The sequence below is a fragment of the Leopardus geoffroyi genome, chromosome D3 (assembly GCF_018350155.1).
Source record: "Leopardus geoffroyi isolate Oge1 chromosome D3, O.geoffroyi_Oge1_pat1.0, whole genome shotgun sequence".
NCBI classification, from domain to species: domain Eukaryota; kingdom Metazoa; phylum Chordata; class Mammalia; order Carnivora; family Felidae; genus Leopardus; species Leopardus geoffroyi.
In genome coordinates, this window is record NC_059339.1 from 40494335 (window position 1) to 40518856 (window position 24522).

Below are 24522 nucleotides of genomic sequence, written 5' to 3' on the forward strand. Positions count from 1 at the left end.
TTTCTATTTTTTCCCGTTTCAGTTTTGATAGTGTATATGTTTCTAGGAATTTGTCCATTTCTTTCAGATTGCCCATTTTATTGGCATATAATTGCTCATAATATTCTCTTTTTATTGTTTTTATTTCTGCTGTGTTGGTTGTGATCTCTCCTCTTTCATTCTTGATTTTATTTATTTGGGTCCTTTCCTTTTTCTTTGTGATCAAACTGGCAAGGGGTTTATCAATTTTGTTAATTCTTTCAAAGAACCAGCTTTCAAAGAACCATTGATCTGTTCTACTATTTTTGTTGTTGTTGTTGTTGTTGTTGTTGTTGTTGTTTCGATAGCATTAATTTTTGCTCTAAACTTTATTATTTCCTGTCTGCTGCTGGTTTGGGGTCTTGTTTGCTGTTCTTTCTCCAGCTCTTCAAGGCGTAAGGTTAGGTTGTGTATCTGAGGTCTTTCTTCCTTCTTTAGGAAGGCCTGGATTCTATATACTTTCCTCTTATGACTGCCTTTCCTGCGTCCCAGAGATTTTGGGTTGTGGTGTTATGATTTTCATTGGCTTCCATGAACTTTTTAATTTCCTCTTTAACTTCTTGGTTAGGTCATTCATTCTTTAGTAGGATGTTCTTTAGTCTCCAAGTATTTGTTACCTTTCCAAATTTTTTCTTGTGGTTGATTTCAAGTTTCATAGTGTTGTGGTCTGAAAATATGCACGGTATGATCTTGATCTTTTTGTACTTGTTGAGGGCTGATTTGTGTCCCAGTATGTGGTCTATTCTGGAAAACGTTCTGTGTGCACTGGAGAAGAATGTATATTCCACTGCTTTAGGATGAAATGTTCTGAATATATCTGTTAAGTCCATCTGGTCCAATGTGTCATTCAAAGCCATTGGTTCCTTGTTGATTTTTTGATTTGAAGATCTGTCTATTGTTGTGAGTGGGGTCTTGAAGTCCCCTACTATTATGGTATTACTATCAATGAGTTTCTTTATGTTTGTGATTAATTGCTTTATATATTTGGGTGCATCCACATTTGGCGCATAAATGTTTACAATTGTTAGGTGTTCTTGGTGGATAGATCCCTTGATTATGATATAATGCCCTTCTGCATCTCTTGATACAGTCTTTATTTTAAAGTCTAGATTGTCTGATGTAAGTATGGCTACTCCGGCTTTCTTTTGTTGACCATTAGCATGATAGATGGTTCTCCATCCCCTTACTTTCAATCTGAAGGTTTGTTTTTAGGTCTAAAGTGGGTCTCTGTAAACAGTATATAGATGGATCTTGGTTTCTTATCCATTCTGTTACCCTGTGTCTTTTGATTGGAGCATTGAGTCCATTGATGTTTACAGTGAGTACTGAAAGATATGAATTTATTGCCATTATGATGCTTATAGAGTTGGAGTTTCTGGTGGTGTTTTCTGATCCTTTCTAGTCTTTGTTGCTTTTGTTATATATATATATATATTTTTATATATATATATTTTTATATATAATATATAAATATATTATATATAAATATATAATATATATATAAATATATTATATACATAAATATATATAAATATATATATATATTTATATATATATATATATATATTTTTTTTTTTTTCCCATCTTTTCTCCCCTCAGAAAGTCCCCCTTAAAATTTCTTGCAGGGCTGGTTTAGTGGTCACAAACTCTTTTAATTTTTGTTTGCCTGGGAAACTTTTTATCTCTCCTTCTATTTTGAATGACAGCCTTGCTGGATAAAGAATTCTTGGCTGCATATGTTTCACATTGAATGTATTCTGCCACTCCTTTCTGGTCTGTCAAGTTTCTGTGGATAGGTCTGCTGCAAACCTGATCTGTCTTCCCTTGTAGGTTAAGGATTTTTTTTCCCTTGCTGCTTTCATGATTCTCTCTTTGCCTGAGTATTTTGTGAATTTGACTATGATATGCCCAGTTAATGGTCGGTTTTTGTTGAATCTAGTGGGAGTCCTCTGTACTTCCTGGATTTTGATGTCTGTGTCTTTCCCCAGGTTAGGAAAGTTTTCCAATATAATTTGCTCACATACCCCTTCTACCCCTATTTCTTTCTGTTCCTCTTCTGGGACCCTATGATTCTGATGTTGTTCCTTTTTAATGAGTCACTGATTTCTCTAATTCTTAAATTGTGCTCTTTTGCCTTAGTTTCCCTCTTTTTTTCTGCTTCATTATTCCCCATAAGTTTGTCTTCTATATCACTGATTTTCTGTTCTGCCTCATCCATCCTTGCCTCCATGGCCTCCATTCGAGATTGCAGCTCAGTTATAGCATTTTTTTATTTTATCCTAACTAGCTTTACCTCTTTTATCTCCGCAGAAAGGGATTCTAATCTATTTTCCACTCCAGCTAGCATTCTTATCATCGTGATTCTAAATTCTGGTTCAGACATCGTCTTATCTCTGTGTTGGTTAAGTCCCTGGCTTTTGTTTCTTCCTGCTCTTTATTTTGGGGTGGATTCCTTGGTTTCATTGTTTTGAAGAGAGAAAAGGAATTAATGAAGTGAAAAAATTAAAATTAAAAAAATTAAAATTTAAAAATTGAAAACAAACACACACACAAAAAATCTAATAAATGAAGCTAGATCCTAGGTGTGTTTTGGTATGGGTGTTGAAAGCGGCTTGATAGATTAGAGAATAAAAGGGGAAATAAGAAAAAAGAAAATTGTTTGAAAATTTAAAAAAATGAATATACTGAAATAGACTAAAATGAAATTATGGAAGTAAAATAGAATTTGAAAAAATTTACACAGAAGTAAAAAATACAGTAGAGAAAAATTAAAGAAAAATATTAATAAAATTTGAAAATAAAAATGAATTTTTTCTTTCTGTATTCAAGAAAAAGAAAAGAAACGAAAAAGAGAAAAAAGAAAAAAAAGAAAGAAAACTGAATAGATGGACCAGTGAACAGACTGAAATGTGACTGAAATTACTTCATTTTCCCCTAGAAGTCAAACTGTGAAGCACTTTATAGTCCATAAACTAAGCAGGCGGAGAGACTTGTGTTCCTGAAGAGCGAGGTTAGCTCAGCTCTGTGCGACTTAGTGTAATGACTCTGTTCTCACTAGATGGCGCTGCTTCGCTTACTGGGGTGGATTGCCGTGGTGCTTGTAGGTGCATATGCGCATGCGCGGGAGCCATGAAAATGGCGTCACCCAGGTACCCAGTCTCTAGTATCTCAACTCTGTTCTCCCTGATGAGCAATCGCTCACTTGTCCTTTGTCTTCGGCTTCCATCCACTCTCCACTTTTACACAGTCCGTGACCAAGCCCCAGGCAGCACCTCCCTCCTGAGTTTTGTCTCCGATGCGGCTGTTTTTTCCGACCCCTTACTTATGAGGGACTGCGGCTTTGTCCAAGCTCTGCTTCTCTGCTGAGGGTCTCACGGAGCAATGGCCGTGGGCCAGCCACACCCAGGAATGTTCGCAGGGCCGTGCTTTTGCCGATGCCCAGAGGCTGCAGCCGGGTGCCAGCTCGCCCCAGAAAAATTTCGTGAAATCGTGTAGCAGCAGCGTTTCAAGGATTATGGAAAATCACGACACGCATCTGGCACCAGGCTTTACCTTTAATGACCTTGTTCCAGCACCAGCAAATGTGGCTGTTCTCCCAGGTCCACTGGGGCCTTGCCTTTGGGGGACCCACAGAGCCTCCACCAGGTGTCCTCCTAGCAGGGGAACCGCCTCTCCCCGTGTGGCCTGAAGAACCCCGGACTCCACTCTGCTCCTGGGGATTCACCCTTCTCACCAGGTATGGAGCTGTGGAGTTTCAGACTCTGCCCTCCCCCTGTTTAGAGTCTTAATGGAATTTAAACCCTCTCCTTTCTCCTTTCTCCCTTTTTAGTTCAGTCCCTGTGGCTGTTTCCACTTTTCCACTTTCTCTCCAGCTGTTTTTTTGAGGGGTGCTTTTCCCGTATTCTCCCCCCACCCCATCTCTGTTCACTCTCCGCCCACAAAATCACCTCCCTTCCTGCGGCTTCTCGCTCCCCAAGCTCACCTCTCCGCGCCGCGTACATGCTGAATTCTGTGGTTCAGGTTGTGCAGATTGTTGTGTTAATCCTCAGATGAGTTTTCTAGGTATGCAGGATGGTTTAGTGTTGGTCTGGTTTAGTGCTGGTTGGTATTTTATGGATGCGAGACACATAAAAAGCTTCCATGCTGTTCCGCCGTCTTGGCTCCTCCAGTCTGTGTACTTTAGATGCAAGTACTTAACATTGGGGGGAGGGGGAGGGACACTAAAGAATTCTGCTTCGTTTTGTCTCAGTTAAGGGACTGAAAAATAACAACATTGATGCCATATGTCACAAGTGAAAATAACTGGACAATTCTAAATTTTCATTCTTATTTTTCTAAGTTTATTTATTTATTTATTTGAAAGAGACGGTGAGAGAGAGAATGCCAAGGAGGCTCCACATTGTCACTGCGGAGCCCAGCGCAGGGCTCAATCCCACCACCGGGAGATCATGACCTGAGCTGAAGTCAGATGCTTAACCAACTGAGCCACCCATGCCCCTAAATTTTCATTCTTAAATGATTACTGAAAGGATTATTAAATCTAAAATGTGAGCTGATAAACCATGACCACATTTTCATTTCTTAACAATTCAATTCTCATGTCAAACCCTTTGATTTCTTTTTTTTTTTTTTTTAATTTTTTTTCAACGTTTATTTATTTTTTTGGGGACAGAGAGAGACAGAGCATGAACGGGGGAGGGGCAGAGAGAGAGGGAGACACAGAATCAGAAGCAGGCTCCAGGCTCTGAGCCATCAGCCCAGAGCCCGACGCGGGGCTCGAACTCACGGACTGCGAGATCGTGACCTGGCTGAAGTCGGACGCTTAACCGACTGCGCCACCCAGGCGCCCCAAACCCTTTGATTTCTATATGCCTTTTAATTAAACCTTCTGTCTAATAAGGCTTTTTCTTGATCTTTTATAAGCCAAGTACCCTCTGCCAGTGATTTACACCGTGTGATCTACGGTCAATATTGTCAATTGTCAATATTGGAGATAATTGGCCCCAGCCCAGATCTATGGAGTCAGAGCTTCAGGGGGTGTGGCCTGAGAATCTGTGTTTTTTCCAGGTGATTCCTGTGTACCCTAAAGTTGGAAAGACACTGCAACTAGTCTAGCATGTGAACAACTTGATGTCTTGCATTCCCCCTGACAAGATCAAAGGGCAGGAGGGTTGAGGCCTAGAAAACATTTTGAAAGTCCTCCAACAGTCAAGGGGAGCGGAGAGGATTATTCATAATCCCTTGGTGCCAAGAAATCTGGAACTTCCGAAGCTGTGGGCTAATACATCTTGCAATAGTTATTCAGCATGCAGGAAATCCCTTCTCCTACAGTGCCAGTGGCACAAGGAGTCTTGGCATCCTTAAATAAAACGAAGTTGGGATTTTTTCAGGTTACCCAAGGACTTCTGATTTCCGGCTTTGTTATCTGAAAGTAAGCAAAATGATTATACTCTTTTCCTTCTTCAAGGTGGATGACTGTACCTGGTAATTGTTCTTAATGGCCAAAATAAAACAGTGGTTTGAGGAGAGATATTGAGCAAATGGTTCAGGAAAACAGATCTCGTAAAAGACCATTCCTTCCTGGCAAGAAGAGAGCAGCCTAGAAGGGCGTTGATGCAGCATTTCCTCGAAAGAACAGCCTCTTTGCATCCCAGATGTAGCTTGAATTTCCTTTCGTTTGGGGCATTGAGCAGATCTGGGTACTTTTATTTTTTAACGTTTTGTTCTATAATTCATTTTAGACTTACAAGAAGTTACAAAAATGGTACAGTGACTTCCTGGGTACTCTTCGTCCAGCTTCCCTCAATGATAACATCTTACATAACCATAAAGTATTATCAAAACCAGGAAATTGAAATTTGTACAATGTTATTAGCTATACTACAAACTTGGCCTTTTTTGCGTGTGGTTATCTAGACAAGATGGCTCAGGAGCCACCTTGGGAGGTATCTTACAATACACACTGGATATGTACCCAGCACACAGCATGAAACACTAGCTTCACTTCAAACTCCATGAACATTCATAAGACCAGCCACAGTGCCCTGTGGAAGGTAGCAACATATTCTTTTCTGTAAGGATTAGCCATAATATCTCTGCACAGCTGTGGTTTTGGGTTCAAGTTTTCTGAGGGCTGGAAACAAGTATCAAAGAGCCTGCGTGTTGCCTTGTGCAGTTAATAAAAACAGGTCCTTACATTTCTATAGAGTTTTAGATTTATAAAACCTTTACATGTATCTTACTGTATTGATCTCTTGCAATCAATGCAGGGCATTAGGAGCCATACTATAATTTTATAATTTATAGGTTAGGAAACTGAATGTCAGAGAGGTTAAAAGAGTTGGGCCCATGCATAGATTCTGGTGATCTCATCATTCTAATGCCTCTTTTATTTTTTCTACTCTCCACATATTTTGTTGTTTTAATTTTTTTATTAAGCATTTTGATGAATCAAATGATTCTATAAGGTTTATTGTGAAAACAAACAGTCCCTTACACAGCCCTTACTTCCTCGCTCTGGTTAACAATCCCCAGAAGGAACCACTCACACTTTTAACCACAACTTTTTGTCCTTATCTTCACATCTCTAATAACATGCTTCTACCACTATTTGTTGATTTTTTTACTTCTGGGCACTATATCTACCAATTTCCCACATTGGAAGGTGAGGATTTTGTGTTCTGTCATTAACTTTTCCACTGCGCCTATATCATACACATGTGACCAACCCCACCCCCTACTCAAGATATATCACAATCTGGGGTATATTGGTATTTGGGGATTTCTTTTTTGTGACTATAAATGTTAGTCACTGCTGATTAAGTCATAGTATACTATGATTACTCCTCAACTTTATATTTTCCCTGGAGTTAGTAATTGTCAAGATTTTTTCCTCTTTGCTTAGTTTTCTAAGCAACTTACTCATATCTAATATATTTCAATATATTTCCCCATCGTCTACATCTCTTGTCAATATAAGTGATTTTCTATCAGTTTCATCTTCTTGGAATTTTCTCTCCCCAACTGTTTTGACCTCCTCTTTGCTAGGCTGGTTACTATCTAGGCTCACAACAAAACTATCATCTTGGATTTCCTCCACTTTTTTCCTGGGGTTTCTTTTTACAGCTCTCTTTTGTTGGATTCCCTGAATTCTTTCTTGGTTTATTCACTCATTTTGGTAGAGTACTTCCTTGGGTATCTTCCCCTAATATCTTCCAAGGGTAGTTGGAGATAAATGTTTTGGGACTTTGCATATGTGGAGACATTTTTATTCTAGTCTCATATTTAATTGATAATTTGTCTGGAGATAGAATTTTGAATCTAAGTATTATTTTCCTGAGAATTTTTACATTACTTTATTCTCTTTGTTTACAATGTGGCCATTAAGAAATCTAGAGTCATTCTAATACCAGATTATTTATAAGGAATCTGGTTTTTTTTCCTTTTTGGAAATTTTTTTTAAAAAAAGTTTCTATTATTTATTTATTTGGAAAGAGGGAGAGAGAGAGAATGTGTGGGGGAGGGGCAGAGAGAGAGGGAGAGGGAGAGGGAGAATCCCAAACAGGCTCCACACCGTCTGTGCAGAGCCCGATGTGGGACTCAATCCCACAAACCATGAGAGCCGAAATCAAGAGTCAGACACTTAATAGACTGAGTCACCCAGATGCCCCTCCTTTTTGGAAGTTTTCAAGGTCATGCTCTCTCCCTCATTTCACAGTGATGTGCCTTTGAGTATTGCTATTTTCATCTATTGTGCTGGGCACTTGTGAGCCCTTTCCATCTGAAAACTCTTGTATGTTGGTTATGAGAAATGTTCTTGAGTTATTTCTTTGTTTTATCCCTCCATTTGATCTATTCTCCCTTCTTTCTCAAATTCCTTATATTTATTTGCTGGATATTCTGTATTCGGTCCCAATTTTCTTGCCTTTTTTATTTTCTTTCTCTATGTCTTCCCCCCTCTCCCCTTCCCCCCCCCCCCCACTTTCTGAGACATTTCTTAAATCTTCTATCTCCTCTAGTGAGTGTTATTTTTTTATTTTTTTATTAAAAAAAATTTTTTTTTTCAACGTTTATTTATTTTTGGGACAGAGAGAGACACAGCATGAACGGGGGAGGGGCAGAGAGAGAGGGAGACACAGAATCGGAAACAGGCTCCAGGCTCTGAGCCATCCGCCCAGAGCCTGACGCGGGGCTCGAACTCACTGACCACGAGATCGTGACCTGGCTGAAGTCGGACACTTAACCGACTGCGCCACCCAGGTGCCCGAGTGTTATTTTTTTTTTAATGCTCTTCAGTGATTCCAAGGTGTACATTTTTTCAAGATTTTAAAGCCTCTAAAATCAGGATTTTTTTTCATAAATAATGGCCCATTACAATGACTGTTGTCCAGGCAGTATTCATAGCACCATTGTCATTGCTTATACAAACTTGTCATCTCACGTGAGTTATAAGCATTGTTGATACCACACATGTCAATAAATGTAGTTGAAGGCAAGGAAAATGCCAAATGCCTTGGAATAAATAAAGAAATATCAAAGCAACAAGGAGCTCATGTGACCAACTTGTACCTTGTGCAAAATTATCACTGAAGCCTTGAACTTCAGCTGGTCAGAAGCTTCCTGCTGACTTTGAAGAGAAGTGCATGACATCCAGTAATGTACAGCTCAATCAAGAAAAGATGAAACTATGATGTAAGTAAAAAAATACAGTGCTAGAGTTAAAATTTGAAAGATAGATATCAGTAGCTTGGGAAAAAGTCCCTAAAATTCCAGTGGAGTAATTGGCTAAGAAATGATGCATTTCTGTACTCTAATGGCATGAAGAAAGAAATTCAATAAAGGAGAAAAGATGTCAGTGATTCTGACTTGGGAAGTGGTTTCAGAAGATTCAAATTCTGAATATGAAGATGTTTAGGAAGTAATGCATTTTTCTTATATTTTCATACACACACAATGGTGATGAGCTATAATACATCTATCTCTAAGCCATATTAAAAGTTTTTCAGTAGGTAAAAATAATAATTGTGCATTTTTATTTTATTTTTATTTAAAAAAATTTTTTTTTTAACATTTTATTTATTTTTGAGACAGAGAGAGAGAGAGCATGAACAGGGGAGGGCCAGAAAAAGAGGGAGACACAGAATCTGAAACAGGCTCCAGGCTCTGAGCTGTCAGCACAGAGCCCGACGCGGGGCTCGAACCCACAGACCGCGAGATCATGACCTGAGCTGAAGTTGGATGCTCAACCCACTGAGCCACCTAGGCACCCCAAAATTGTGCATTTTTAAACAGTAGTAAAAAAATAATCTTATGATTGGTGCCATCTTAGAGATGGGTATTTTCTATTTCTAAGAGCTGTTTTTTTCTGAAATTTTTGGTGACATCCTGTTCTTGTTTCATGGATAAAATATTTGATCATCTCTGGGAGGGCATTAATGACTGTTTTTTAAAGTTTTCATTAATATGTATAATCTGGATCTCCTCTGAATTGATTCCCCACCCCCACCCCACTGATGTTTAGAACTACATTTTTCATATAGGTAATTCCCCCTCAAATGTCTGATAACAAAAGTTTAGCACTAATAAGCTGTTTGGACTCTCTGTAGACTAGTAAGTCTTGGGCTTTCCTAAAGGCTGAGCTTCATTCTTGGCTGAGGATCATTCCTGGCTTCAGAATTTAAAAATAAATTTTTTTTTAATGTTTATTTATTTTTGAGAGAGAGAGACAGAGAGAAAGCAAGTTAGGGAGGGGCAGAGAGAGAGGAAGACACAGAATCTGAAGCAGGCTCCAGGCTCTGAGCTGTCAGCACAGAGCCCGATACAGGGCTTGAACTCAAGAACCATGAGATCATGACCTAAGCAGAAGAAGTTGGACGCTCAACCAACTGAGCCACCCAGGTGCCCCTTTGCTTCAGAATTTTTTTAGGTATTTTCTCTGTAATTGTTACCTGCTTGGGAGGTTTATGCCTGACAGCTAGGATTCAGGAAGCAAGTTTGGTCCTCTGACAAGGTGGGGTAGGGTATTCATCCCACTGAAGGTTTGGGGGAGGAGGCTTGAGATGTGACCCTCTTGTCTTCATTATCTCCTGTATTGGACTGGTGTGGCCATTTCTCTCATTGTCTAGTGCTATCCATGGAAAATCAGGCTTCCTCTTATGGAGGGCAAAGTCAGTTCACTTTTTCTTCTGCTTTCTGCCTCCCAGTATTTTGTGGCTATTGTCTTCTCTGTTATTCTCTTTGTTCTGAGCGTTTACGGCTTTTGTTTGTCCTTTTGCCATACTTTCAGTTGTGTTTCTGGAAGGAGAAGCTATAAATGTGTGTGTTCTATCTTTAAACAGAATCTCTTCATATTCTCCTGCTTAATTGGAATATTTTCCAAAATAGTTGTATAATTTTCTTTAATGTTAATATTTCTAGATATTTCTTTTCTTTTTTGACCTCTTCACTTTATACTCTCCGAACCATAATCCTTTTATTTTGTTTTGTTTTGTTTAGAGCAGAGAAAATAATTTAGGAAAGAATAGAAGGAAATGGGAAGGAAGACAACTTTAGGTGGTGTTTTATTTAGTTCCCACAAAACCCAGCAAGACAGGCACAAGCATCCTGTTACATGTGAGAGAAAGCTCAGAGAGGTTACATACCTGCCTCAGAATTTCATCAAGCAGATCCTAGAATAACGTTTAGACTCTTGACTCTGATTCTCCTTGCTCTTTCTGTCATTCTAAGCACCCTGTCAAATGTCCTTGGTATCTGAGACAATATTCTTCTTCAAGCCACATTCTAGATCCTTCCATTCATTTCACAGCTATGGCAGAACACATTCCCTTCTTCCCATTCTCTCAACCAAAGGCAACTCACATAGCGTTTTACCAGCCCCTTGTTTCCTCCAACCCCTAACACCAACCAGCTGTAGATCACCAATCTCAGTCAAGACTTCATGGTGGAAACCTATGAAGTTTTGGGGTTTGTTTCCCAACTGAGAAATGGAAGTGTTGATATATACACATTTCCAGTGATCCACACAGGTGAACATCTTCCCTGACTGGCAGGCCTAAAATGGAGTCAGTCATTCTGATTATCCATGTCAAAGTGAGCTGGGTCAGTGGGGCCTGAAGCCAGACTGTCCTCAAGAGTTCAGCTGGGAGTGGAGTATGCTGGGCCTGAGGGACAGGGATCAACAGGCTGAGATCTGAATAGGAAAGGGTTGCAGCTAAAGACTTAGGGGCATCACCAAAAGGGATCTATTAGACAAGACATACTTTGAGGTGGTCAGCCTGCCACATTGTCAGCATCTGGAGTGAGAGGAAGGACTGTTAGTTTACTAAGAATAGGACTGAACTGGCAGGTATGATACAGGGCACTCAGTTAAATTTGAATTTCAGATAAGCAACTGATCATTCTTCAGTATGAGTGTGTCCTATGCAATATGTGAGACATGATTATACAAAAACTATTCTGTTGTTTATCTGAAATTTGAATTTAATTGGGTATCATGTATTTTTATTTGCTAAACCTAGCAACCTTAAGTAAGGAGTAGATGTGTGCAGCCTCCAGATATACTTAGAACTACAAACCACCTTGAAGGCTTTCTTGAAACAAAATCTTAGAAGGAAGCCAAATATATTAAAAAAGCAATGAATCCGCTCAAGTTTAAGCAAGGATGGGGCCTCTCTCCCATCAGCCTTCTTTCTCACTCCTGCTTTCCTACAGTGACTTGAGGCACCACAGCCAAAAGGACAATTTCCTGAAGGGCATGCATAACTTCTTCCTTTCAGGAGGAGATGGGTTTCTTGGGTTGTCTGTGCAGGCCCCTTAGGAAGTACTGCCACGTCCGTCAGTGGAAATGTTAGGATAAGTGTTGACCGGTAGTGAAAGCCCGACTTACGAGAGCTGAAAGCGTAAGTGCTGGTGACAGGACTCTGTCCCCTGAGGTAATGGGGCTCAGGTGGGCAGTACAGGCTTCCAGTTGGCTTCATCCTAGAAGGTGCCAATGTGGATGGTTTTGCGGACCTTCTCTAGTGTCTAGGGGATCTGATACATGAGCCGCTGAATGGGGTCTAGATAATACCAGTAAAATCATGGAGGGGAAGAAGTATATACTTTCCTAAAGTGGCACCATTTTTTTTTTTTAATGCAATCCTTTTTTTTTTTTTAAAGTTTATTTTATGTATTTTGAGAGAGAGAATGTGTGCACACAGGGGAGGAGCACAGAGAGAGAGAGAGAGAGAGAGGGAGAGAGAGAATCCCAAACAAGCTCTGTGCTGTTAGGGCAGAGCCTAACAATATCAAGAGCCAGATGCTCAACTGATTGAGCCACCCAAGGGCCTCTAAAGTGGCACTATTTAATGGAGGACAGCATGGTATGATTTAGCACATGACACTTATTTTTTTAATTTTTAAAAATCTTTTATTTATTTTTGAGAGTGAGAGTGGGAGTGGGAGTGGGGGAGGGGAAGAGAGAGAGGGGAACAGAAGATCCCAAGCAGGCTTTGCGCTGACAGCGGCAAGCCTGATGTGGGGCTCGAACTCACAAACTGAGATCATGACCTGAGCCTATGTCAGATGCTCGATGAACTGAGCTACCCAGGGGCCCCTGATTTATCACATGACATTTATTACTTCTGATACTTATCTTTTTAAGAACATTGTTTGTAATATATGCCAAAGATTCAAGATTAGTTCAAGACTCACAGGAGTAGAGAAAAAAATAGGACTATATTTGAAATTCCTAAGTATACTTACAATAATACAAATTATTATAGCATATCAATGGATCTTATAGTCAGCCGGGGAATCACTGCAGCACTGGATAGTATATCTTGCATTCAACTGATATCTACTTAATGAAATTTTGCAGCATAAAGGATATTCGTGACAGTGTATAATATTTTGCACTGATAGAACCAGGAAAGACAAAGAGGACAGATGATCAATGTAAATGAAAAAAATGCATATATGTCATGAAACCACACAAACGATAAAGCTTTTGTCTTCTGTCCCAGACAGAATGGTCTTCAATCCAAGACAGATGCAGAAAAGAGCATCTAGCTGCTTAACATGAGAGCAGGGTTGTCGGCTTAGATAAATGACACCCCAGAGTCCTGAAAGAAGTTGCAGATGTGATCACAGGGCAATCCGACCGGGAGGAATCGGGGAAACAGAGAGCCGGCAAAAGACCGGAGATGGGCAAATGAGTTCCAGATTTTCCAGCCCAACAGGAAAAGCGACTTATGGATCTGTGCACTGGTGAAGTTTAATGCTGAGCTTCAGCGAAACTCCAATGAATGATTAAAGGGGCTTTGTGCGTATTTATTAAAGAAAAGTGGTGACTGCTAGGCACTCTCTTGAGTTCCCTGAAATCTGAGCTCAGGCCAACCAACCTTGTTTCCATTTTGTAGCACTTGACTGGAGGAACAGGAAAATACTGTAGTCAGAAATGACTTATTTGAGCAAGACATTTGCCAGGAGTCTCTCATGACATCCTTGTGTACAGGAAATGTGGACTGCTGATTCCAGGATCCGCTGTGTTCCAGTTTTCACTACATAAGACTTAAGTCTCAAAGGTGCAAAGAAATAAAATGATCGTAACAGAAATACTTAGAAATGAACTTTAAAAAAAAACTAATGACTTTTTGATGTGAGATAGTCACACTCAAATATCTTTCCTCACTTGGGTTAGTTTGCTAGGATGGCAATAACAAAATATCACAGACTGGGGGACTTAAACAAGAGAAATTTATTTTCTCACAGCTCTGGAGGCTGAAGTCCAAGGTCAAGGTATCAACAGCGTTGGTTTCTCCTGAGGCCCTTTTCCTTGGCTTGTAGATGGCCCTCTTCTCCCTGTGTCTTCCCATGGTTTTTCCTCTGTGTGTCTGTGCCCTAATCTCCTCTTCTGGGGTGCCTGGGTAGCTCAGTTGGTTAAGCATCTGACTCTGGATTTCGGCACAGGTCATGATCTCAAGGTTTGTGAGTTCAAGTCCCTCATTGGGATCTGTGCTGACAGCATGGAGCCTGCTTGGAATTCTTTCTCACTCTCTGTCTCTGCCCCTCTCCTATTCATGCTCTCTCTCAAAATAAATAAATAAACATTTTTAAAAAATCTCATCTTCCTGGGGTGCCTGGGTGGCTCAGTCAGTTAAGCGGCCGACTTCGGCTCAGGTCATGATCTCGCGGTCTGTGAGTTCGAGCCCCGCGTTGGGCTCTGTGCTGACAGCTCAGAGCCTGGAGCCTGTTTCAGATTCAGTGTCTCCCTCTCTCTGACCCTCCCCCGTTCATGCTCTGTCTCTCTCTGTCTCAAAAATAAATAAACGTTTAAAAAATTTTTTTTAAATCTCATCTTCTCATTAGGCACCAGTCATATTGGATCATAGCCCACTCTGATGGCTTCTTTTAAACTTGCAGGAGGCATTACCCTATCTTCAGATAGTCACTATCTAAGGTACTGGAGGTTAGGACTCCACATAAGAATTCCAGGGGACATAATTTAGCTCATAACGTCACTTTATACTAGCATCTGTCCCAACCCAAATCACCAACTCCTTTGTCTGTTGATGGCTTGCTGATTTTCTTGTATAATACATTACTAAAAATAGGCACTATAATATTAAATGCTTACTATGTGCCAGGCACTGTTTTATGTGCATTACCCATATGTACTCACTTAATACTATTAAAGCCCCTTAAGGTGAATATTATTAATTCATTTTATAGAATTGAGGCTCTTGGTCAGGTAGGATTTCAACCTGGATGAGCTGGATCCAGAATCCATTTAAATAGCTATCTTATTTGAAGGGATTCAAATCAATTGTGAAGTGAAATTATAAATCTTGCAAAAGATGCTGGACTTCAAGAAGTCTTTCAGAGAATTGTTTGGAGGAAATCCAAAATAGAAAATAAAAAAAAAAGAGATCTGGAAGAGTCAGACTTAATTGAGGAAGAAAAGATTCACGAAGCCCTCAAAGGACCACAGAAATGAATTACTTGACTATAAAAGGAAAAGTAAGGATGTCAAGACAATGAATCAAGCCTTCTAATATTTTTGCAGAAATGACTGTCTTTATGATGATAATCTGAATGCCAAAAATGAAATGAAGATGACCACACCTTGCTGTCATAGTTTTGTCAGAAGATCTCCCTCCTCTCTTAACAAGACTTGAGCCATTCTTTTTTGTTCTCAGAACTGATGCACTATTGCCATCATAACTGAAATTTTGTTAACTTGCAAGTAAAATGAATTCATTTGCAAGACGTTTGCTTTTTTTTTTTTAAGATTCATTCCAATAAAAGATTATTTTCAATATTTAATGGATTTTTTTTCTGTTTTAAATGGTGTTAAGTGGGTTTTTTTTTTTTTCAGGATTATTTATGCTCAGCCAATGACCTTCTATATTATTTCAGCTGATTAAACAACTGCACCCAGAAATTATTAACTGATTAGTGTCAAATTGGAGATAAGTGTTTCTGATGATATACCTTGGGGATTCTTGTTTTATATTTTAATGTTTACTTTGGTAAAGAGCTATCAGGCATGCTTATTTAATAAGTTGGTGTTGAAAACCTGGGAGGGATAGCTTATATGACAGATAACAGCAAGGTCCACGATTTCAGGGCTAGAACATGAATTAAAACTATAAGAAGAGGGATGCCTGGGTGGCTCAGTCAGTTAAGTCTCCGACTTCAGCTCAGGTCATGATCTCATGGTCTGTGAGTTCAAGCCCCACATCGGGCTCTGTGCTGACAGTTCAGAGCCTGGATCTGCTTTAGATTTTGTGTCTTCCTCTCTCTCTGCCCCTCCCCTGCTCGCACTCTGTCTCTCTCTCAAAAAATAAATAAACATTAAAAAAATTTTTTGAAATAAACATTAAAAACACTGTAAGAAGAATTTTAACTAGAAAACAATGCATTTAGGTTAAACAGTGTCTATTTCACGAATACAGGAGAGAAAAGAACTGGCCAGACTGCAGACTCAAAAGCATGATCTAAATGTTTGATGACATTCCTAGATTAAGCTAAATAATCCTAGTTTATCACATCCTAGCTATTATCTGGGGTCTTGTGCTCCTTCGTAGACATCATTAAAAACAACAGCACAGCAAAACTGTTGTAAACTGGAGTGCAACCAGGATATCAAGGTATTGTCAAACCATGTCCTATAGAAAATATCAAGTCCTTAGGAAATGATACAAAGAGATATATAGGAGCCACTTTCACATATTTGTCAGCTGCTTTCAGATATTTGGAATGTGGAGAAGACAGCAGCTTGCTGTGGATTGTTCTAGGGAACGCAGGGTGAAATAGTCAAAAGGTATATTTGGGTTTAACATATAGAAGAACTTGTAACACTTCAAGGAAACAGTAACCTTTTTGTCCCTTGATTTCCTTCCGCACTGTTTTGTAGTTTTCAGGGTCTTTTGCCTCCTTGGCTAAGTTGATTCATACCTATTTTATTCTTTTTGATGCTAATGTCAATGGAATTGGTTCCTTCATTTCTTTTCTTGGATTGTCTATTTTTCTCCACGATAGATTAGTTTGGACTGTTCTACAATTTCATATAAATGTAATCATACAGCATGAACTCTTGTGTAAGGCTGCTTTCATTGTGCCTAATTGTTTTGAGTTTCATCCGTACTGTTGACTATTTCAGTAATTCATCACTTTCTATTGCCCAATGGAATTGCATTGCATGAGTAGACTACAGCTTGTTTAGCCAGTCCCATGTTAATGGATGCCTAGCTATTTTCAGTTTGGGGTTATTGTGAAGAAAGCTGCTATAACTGTTCCTGTACAATTGTGTGGATATGTGTTTTCAGTTCTCTTGAGCAAGGACCTGGGACTGGAATTGCTGGGTCATAGGGTAGGTGTATGCTTAGTTTATAAAGAAACTGTCAGAGCTTTTCCCAAAGTGGTTGAGGTAAATGTATTATTTATTTAAAAAAATTTTTTTTTAATGTTTATTTTTGAGAGAGAGAGAGAGAGAGTGAGGAGGGGAGGGGCAGAGAGAGAGGGAGACACAGAATCTGAAGCAGGCTCTAGGCTCTGAGCCGTCAGCACAGGGCCCAATGCAGGGCTTGAACTCACAGACCCTGAGGTCATGACTTGAGCTGAAGTTGGACGCTTAACCAAGCCACCCAGGCGCCCCATATTTTTTAAATTTTAGTAATTTTTTCTTCAGTTTTGTAAGGTGGGTCTCTCACTCTCTCCCTTTTTTTAAGTTTATTTATTTATTTTGAGAGACACAAAGAGCAAGTGGGGGAGGGACAGAAAGCAAGGTGGACAGAGGATCCGAAGCAGGCTCTGTGCTGACAGCAGAGAGTCAGAAGTAGGGCTCAAAGACTCGAATTCATGAACCACGAGATCATGACCTGAGCCAAAGTCAGACACTTAACTGACTGAGCCACCCAGGCCCCCCCCCCCCAACACCGTAAGGTGGGTCTCTTAATGGTCACCACCTGCCATTCAGTGCCTGCCTTGTCCTGGTGTTAGGCCCTTGGCCAGGGAAGGAAGCCATTGGTCTCTGGGAAATAAAGTCTGGGTGCAGCACCTCTCACAAAAGGAGGGTTTCTGGTCACAAAAGTTTATGGCTCAGGTGATCCCAGGGGTTCTTCCAGGCTCATTCACACTGCCATGCTCAATGCACTTCATATCCCTTTTTATTTGGTCTGAATTGCCTATCAAGCATTTTTGTATTCAAAGACACATGTTCTGAAGGATTCAATAAAACCCTTTTCATTATGAATGTGATAGCAGATGCAGCCTTGTGCATCATGTGTTCTACTTGACCCTTGTGAGCTGGGAAAGGATACTTTTATGTTTCAACTTTAAATCTTAAAGCAGAAATGTAGTCTGAACCTCTAGTCTGTATAACTGACAGTTTCCCACCTCTTGGAGCACGAGGCAGTAGGTAGTTTGGGGCAACTGAGATCCAGTCAGATTGTTTCTCTCCCAATGAGGCTGTTAACCACCTATGAGAGAGCTCCCTTCTCAGGGTTATTTGGTGAGTCAAAGGGTCTTTGTGCATGTAGAACTTAGAACATTTCTAGAGGACTGACCAGAGTAAGATAAGACGTCGGAGAGGACTTTGCCACAAAGTATTTCCCAAGGCTTCCTGCTACTGGTTGTGACTAATTTTGTTATAGGCAAAATCCATCTTCTGGAAGTACATTGGTTAAGATTAGGCTCAGAAAAAGTTCAAAATATCAATAATTTAAACAAGGCAGAAGTCTTTTTCTCTCTCACATAGCAGTCCAGAAGCCAGCAGCAGCCCAGGGCTATGATAGCTCCATGATGGCATTCCAAGGCTCATTCCAATAGATGTGAGAAGGCCGAAAACACTCCCAGAGCTCCAGAAGAGAGAACTGAGCAAACTCTGCCTTTTTTTTTTTCCAATTGAAGTATAGTTGATACACAGTGTTACATTAGTTTCATGAGTATAACACAGTGATTTGATGAGTCTATACATTATTTACTCTCTCTAAAAGAAAAAAAAAATGTTTCTCCTAAGCCAGATATTAAGCACTGGTAGTATTAACAAAGAACATGTGCCTTTTTCAGATAAGGAGACATCTTGGCTGTACTAGATACTGATGCTTACCTGTGGTTGGCCTCAGCTCTTGGTTACATGGGCACACTGAACAGCAGGGAAGGCTAACATATAGAACCTAAAAACTGTGGTTCTGTTATTAAACTAAAAGGGAAAAATGAGTGTTAGGAGGTGATTATTAATCTCTGCCATAGCAGCACTGGAGCAGATAAGTTAGTCTCCACATCTGCACCATCCAGTATGGCAGCCAGCAACCACATATGCTGCTAAGCACTTGAAATATGGCACATCCAAAGTGGGATATGTTGTAACTATAAAATATACACAGAATTTCAAAAACTCAGTATGAAAAAAAAGGATGTAAAATATCTATTTTTATATTGATTACATACTGAAATGATAGTATTTGGATATATTGAATAAGTAAAATATGTTATTAAAATTAATTTCACCTGTTTCTTTTTACTTTTTTTAATGTGGCTACTAGAAAGTTTATTTATTTAAAAAAAAAAATTTTTTTTTTCAACGTTTATTTATTTTTGGGACAGAGAGAGACAGAGCATGAACGGGGGAGGGGCAGAGAGAGAGGGAGACACAGAATCGGAAACAGGCTCCAGGCTCTGAGCCATCAGCCCAGAGCCTGACGCAGGGCTCGAACTCCCAGACCGCGAGATCGTGACCTGGCTGAAGTCGGATGCTTAACCGACTGCGCCACCCAGGCGCCCCAGAAAGTTTAAAATGATATATATGCCCCACATTATATTTCTTTCCTTTTTTTTTTTTTTTTTTTTTTTTTTTTTTAAGAAAGAGGGCACATGCAAGTTGGAGAGGGAGTAGAGGGAAACAGAAAGAGAATCTTAAGCAGGCTCCATGCTCAGCCCTGAGACAGCCTCTGTGCTGACAGCTCAGAGCCTGGAGCCTGCTTTGGATACTGTGTCTCCCTCTCTTGCTCCTCCCCATTCTCTTTCTCTCTCTGTCTCAAAAATAAATAAACATTAAACAAATTTTTTTTAAAGGCATATGGGTAACTCAGTCGGTTAAGCAACTTCGGCTCAGGTCATGATCTCATGGCTTGTGGGTATGAGTTCCACCACAGGCTCTGTGCTGAAAGCTCACAACCTATAGCCCACTTCAGATTCTGTGTCTCCCCCTCTTTCTCTGCCCTCCCCCACTTGCACTCTGTCTCTCTGTCTCTCTGTCTCTCTCTCTCTCTCAAAAAATAATTAATATGGGAATGCAAGCTGGTGCAGCCACTCTGGAAAACAGTATGGAGGTTCCTCAAAAAACTAAAAATAGAACTATCCTACAACCCAGCAATTGCACTACTAGGCATTTATCCATGGGATACAGGTGTGCTGTTTCGAAGGGACACATGCACCCCCATGTTTATAGCAGCACTATCAACAATAGCCAAAGTATGGAAAGAGCCCAAATATCCAGCGATGGATGAATGGATAAAGAAGATATATGTACACACAATGGAGTATTACTTGGCAATCAAAAAGAATGAAATCTTCCATTTGCAACTATGTGGATGGAACTGGAGGGTATTATGCTAACTGAAATTAGTCAGAGAAAGACAAAAATCATATGATTTCACTCATATTAAGACAAAACAGATGAACATAAGGGAAGGGAAACGAAAATAATATAAAAACAGAGAGGGGGACAAAACATAAGAGACTCATAAATACGCAGAACAAACTGAGGGTTGCTGGAGGGATTTTGGGAGGGGGATGGGCTAAATGGGTAAGGGGCACTAAGGAATCTACTCCTGAAATCATTGTTGCACTATATGCTAACTAATTTGGATGTAAATTTTAAAAAATTTTTAAAATTAAAAACATTAAGGAAATACCAATGTTCACAAAAAAGTGAGGATATGGGAACCCCCATGAACAAATTAGCAGAAATATACACTGGTGCCTCCATGATGCAATGTAATCTGGAAAACTTGGTCAAAATAAATATATGCATACCCTAAAAAAATTAATAAACATTAAAAAAATTTTTTTTGAAGTTTTAAGTTTAGATTCTCTAAAACTTTGTATATAAATTCAACTGAATTTGTCTATGCCTGGCCATATTTAAATACCTAGCCATTCTGTTTTCCTTTACACATAGTACAGGAATTATAGGATTCCTACCAATTTCAGCCATCTACTAATAATAGAACTTGTTAATATTTAGAGTTAAATAATCAAGATACAAAATATAAATGTGGGTAAGGGAAGAATTACTACTGCCCAATGGACAGTCTCGGGTTGGAGATGTTAAGTACTATTTTTATGGAAGCCTGGGGAATGCTGTCATTACTAATAATCATAAACAAGTAAGCACAATGACTGTGGAAGTCTTTTTGCACCTGGGAAATGGCCCCCAAAAGAAGTAATATCATACCACTCTGAACCTGCTTAGACAGTTAGGCACGGAAATTTTATGATTATAGTGTCTCATTGTTTCCCACTTGGAGTGTGAATATGCTTGTGTCATGACACAAAGGGGTTAATTTTCTTTTAGAAGGAGGGTGGCCCGCTAGGGCCTGGAGGCGACAGGCTTTGAACAACTATTCCTTTGGCAAGTTTTACTGGTGCAAGAGAATGAATGTCACTATTATTGCACATGGATTTTTGTGTATGTGCCTAAAGTTCAGTCTTTTTCATTTTATGATGGTATTCAGTAGAAAAGCTGGAGCTATTTTGTCTCTCAGCTGAAACCAGCCTACCAGGGATATGAATTCCCTTTTCTAAGGTACAAAATTCCTGAAGCCTACAAAGGCCCATTGAGGAATTGTCATGTCAAAAAGTTCTAGAACAGGAAGAGACCTTAGAGCTGTCATTCCAGCTCTGCCTTGTCACACGTGAAGAATGTGACCCTCAGAAACAATCCACCGCTGGGAACTATGGCAGAACTAGGCTAACACCCGTTTCTTTCTACCTCTCTCTTGAAGGACAGATATGTATCATTTTCACTTCTGACTATAAAAGCAGGCACACATAGTATGGATATAATAGCTAAAATATCTCACTATGTTAATTAAATAAGTGTGTGCTTTTTTTTTTTTAAGTTTATTTATTTATTTTGAGAGAGGCAGAGATGAGTGGGGGAAGGGCAGAGAGAGAGAGAATCCCAAGCACACTCAGCCCTGTCAGCACAGACCATGACCTGAGCTGAAACCAAGAGTCTGCCGCTTAACTGACTGAGCGGTCCAGGCGCCCCAATAAATGTGTGCTTTTAAATACGAAGTTACAGTTTGTTCTCAGCCTGCAGTCACACAAACATACACAAATCCTCGCTTCTCCACCTGTCTTCCTCCAGCCTTTACCACTAAGTGGGCACCCTCTGCCAAGGGAAGAAAACTCTGTGCTTTCCAGGATCGGAGTTTTGAGGAGGGGTGAAAGGGGCTGGGGAGAGGGAAGGACAAAACGGGGATGCTGGACTAGGTACGCAGCTAGAACCCGTTTCTCCACATTCTCAGCCCAGTAGTTTACACAACACTTTTCTCCCCTAGTGTTTATTATTAAGGGAGAGAGAGAGAGAACAAGCAGGGGAGGGGCAGAGAGAGAGGGAGACAGAATCCGAAACAGGCTCTATGCTTTGAGCTGTCAGCACAGAGCCAGATGGGGAGCTCCAACCCACAGAACCATGAGATCACGACCTGAGATGATGTGGGATGCTTAACCGACTGAGCCACCCAGGCACCCCAGTCTACACAACTTTTAATTGTTTCTTTCACTAGGGAAGAACAATAATAAAATTCCCTTTACACCCTGGTACGCTGCCTTGAATTCTATCAGACACATTGAATTCCTTACATGGTTTCACATACAATGTTTTTCTTTAGAGAAAGAAGTTCAGCTCTGTGGTGTAAGGAGGCAGGAAAGCTAAGGCATCTAAGGGAAACTATACTATGTACACTTTTTTTTGTTTTTCTTTTAGTTTTTGGAGTAGGGTTGCCAGATAAAATACAGAACGCCCAGTTACATTTGAATTGATAACACGGACATACTCATTAAAAAAAAAAAAAACTCCATTATTCATTGTTTATCCGCAATGCAAATATCACTGGGCGTGCTGCGTTTCTATTGGCTATCTCAGGCAGCTGGTGGGCGGCGCCCAGCTGAGCTCCTTTCCCTGACGCAGAGCTCGCTCAGATTCAGGCAGCGGGTTATTTGCCAGGCTTTGCTTTGGGAGTTGGTTTGAAGTTATTTGGATTTGATGACCTTCTCTCTTTCTCCTTTGTGCAGGAATCCATCGACCAAGACAGCTAGGGGAAGTGGTAACCAGATACTGCTTTCTAGAAACTATTAAATAAGCAGTCACAGTCTCTTTTTCTCCACCTTGCTTCAGTCTTGGGGACAGGATCATTCGGATATAGCCACTCTGCCTCCTTATTTTAAAATTCTATTTTGCATACTCTTTACTGGAGTGGAGTATCATTCTTTAGAGTGGTGTTTAGTCAAAAGCCCCATTATTCAGTTATATTAAACACTTAACTGGGGCGCCCGGGTGGCGCAGTCGGTTAAGCGTCCGACTTCAGCCAGGTCAAGATCTCGCGGTTCGTGAGTTCGAGCCCCGCGTCGGGCTCTGGGCTGATGGCTCAGAGCCTGGAGCCTGTTTCTGATTCTGTGTCTCCCTCTCTCTCTGACCCTCCCCCGTTCATGCTCTGTCTCTCTCTGTCCCAAAAATAAATAAACGTTGAAAAAAAAAAATTAAACAAACAAAACAAAACACTTAACTGTCTGATGTTTTTCTTCTGGGACATGTGAGCAGGTGAGGAACAGTCTCTCTCTTATAGCAGTGGGGATTCGGTGCATTTCTGCAGCTAGAGTCAGGGCCTTTTCTGCTGTCTTCCTGGTAGTCCCAGCTGGGCACAGCACCTGGGCACCCAGTGAGTCTGGGTGGTAACAAGCACATGGCCTCCAGCACCCGTTGGCTCTGCCACCTGCTACCTGTGCATCCAAACACAGTGACTTAACCTCTCCGTACCTCATTTTCACCTCTATAAAATGAGGATAATGTTGAACAGTGCTCAGTATATATCTGTCAAATCAGTAGATCAACCTTCTATTCTAGGCAGTTCCTGTTCTCTCTAGAAGCCATTAGTTAAGTGGTTATAACTGTGCCACCTAACCTACAAGATTCCTAAAGGGATGAGTTAATAACTCTGGAAGAGTACAGGTTTAGAGAATTTGGCCATTTTATATGGGGAAAATATAAATTGTTATCATCAGGGATGGATCCTTTTTAAAAATCTGAGAAATTTTAAATCACAAGAAGGATATGGAGAGATGGAAGTACCCTTTGCATTCCCGGGTAACACAGGGAAACTGGTGACTCCAAAGTATTGACGTGCTGAGCTACTCTGAGTGAGTGGTCCACTGTGATTACTCTGAAGCAGGGCAGATCCCAATTTATCCTGCTTCTCCTGCAAAGCTGATTACCCTTCCTTCCCCCCAGGATATTATCACCAAACTGGCAAAGATAAGATAACAATTAAATCTGAAAATTCAACACCCACAGCACTAATATAAGACAATCAATTGTGTTGTCATATGCCAGCAGGTGTGGAGGTATAGGAGGGGCAAGCTTCTTTATCAGGACAGATGAAATGTAGATAATGGTAGAAAGTATCTAAAACACTGAAGCACTAAATTAATTGATGCGAATGTCTGCTTACAACACTAGGGGCCATCATTTTTTAGGCCCTATCAATGGTCGTGGGTGTCCAGTTGGAGTAGAGTCTGAACACAGTTTTAAAAAGCTCTGGGGGTTAGGGGTGCCTGGCTGGCTCAGTCAGTAGAGCATGCGACTCTTGATCTCGAGCCCAACATTGGGTGTGGAAGCCTGCTTAAAATATAAATAAATAAATAGCTCTAGGGGTTAGGTGGAACTAAGTTGGTATATTCTAAATCCCACACTTATGTTATTTTATTTAATCTTAGCAAAAGCTCTACTTGTTAGTT

General features: G+C 40.2%; 1 long non-coding RNA gene across 2 annotated transcripts in view; it reads left to right on the forward strand.

Annotated features, from left to right (window-relative positions):
* The window catches only part of LOC123587336, a 91023-nt gene that overhangs the window by 27411 nt on the left and 39090 nt on the right, over positions 1–24522 (forward strand). The window contains exon 3 of one of the 2 annotated variants that reach the window (XR_006707251.1): positions 13024–13811. The exons of the other annotated variant lie outside the window; for it this stretch is intronic. This is a non-coding gene — a long non-coding RNA (uncharacterized LOC123587336). Of the gene's footprint in view, positions 1–13023; positions 13812–24522 lie in introns of those variants that run through there. 2 annotated transcript variants of the gene reach the window in all.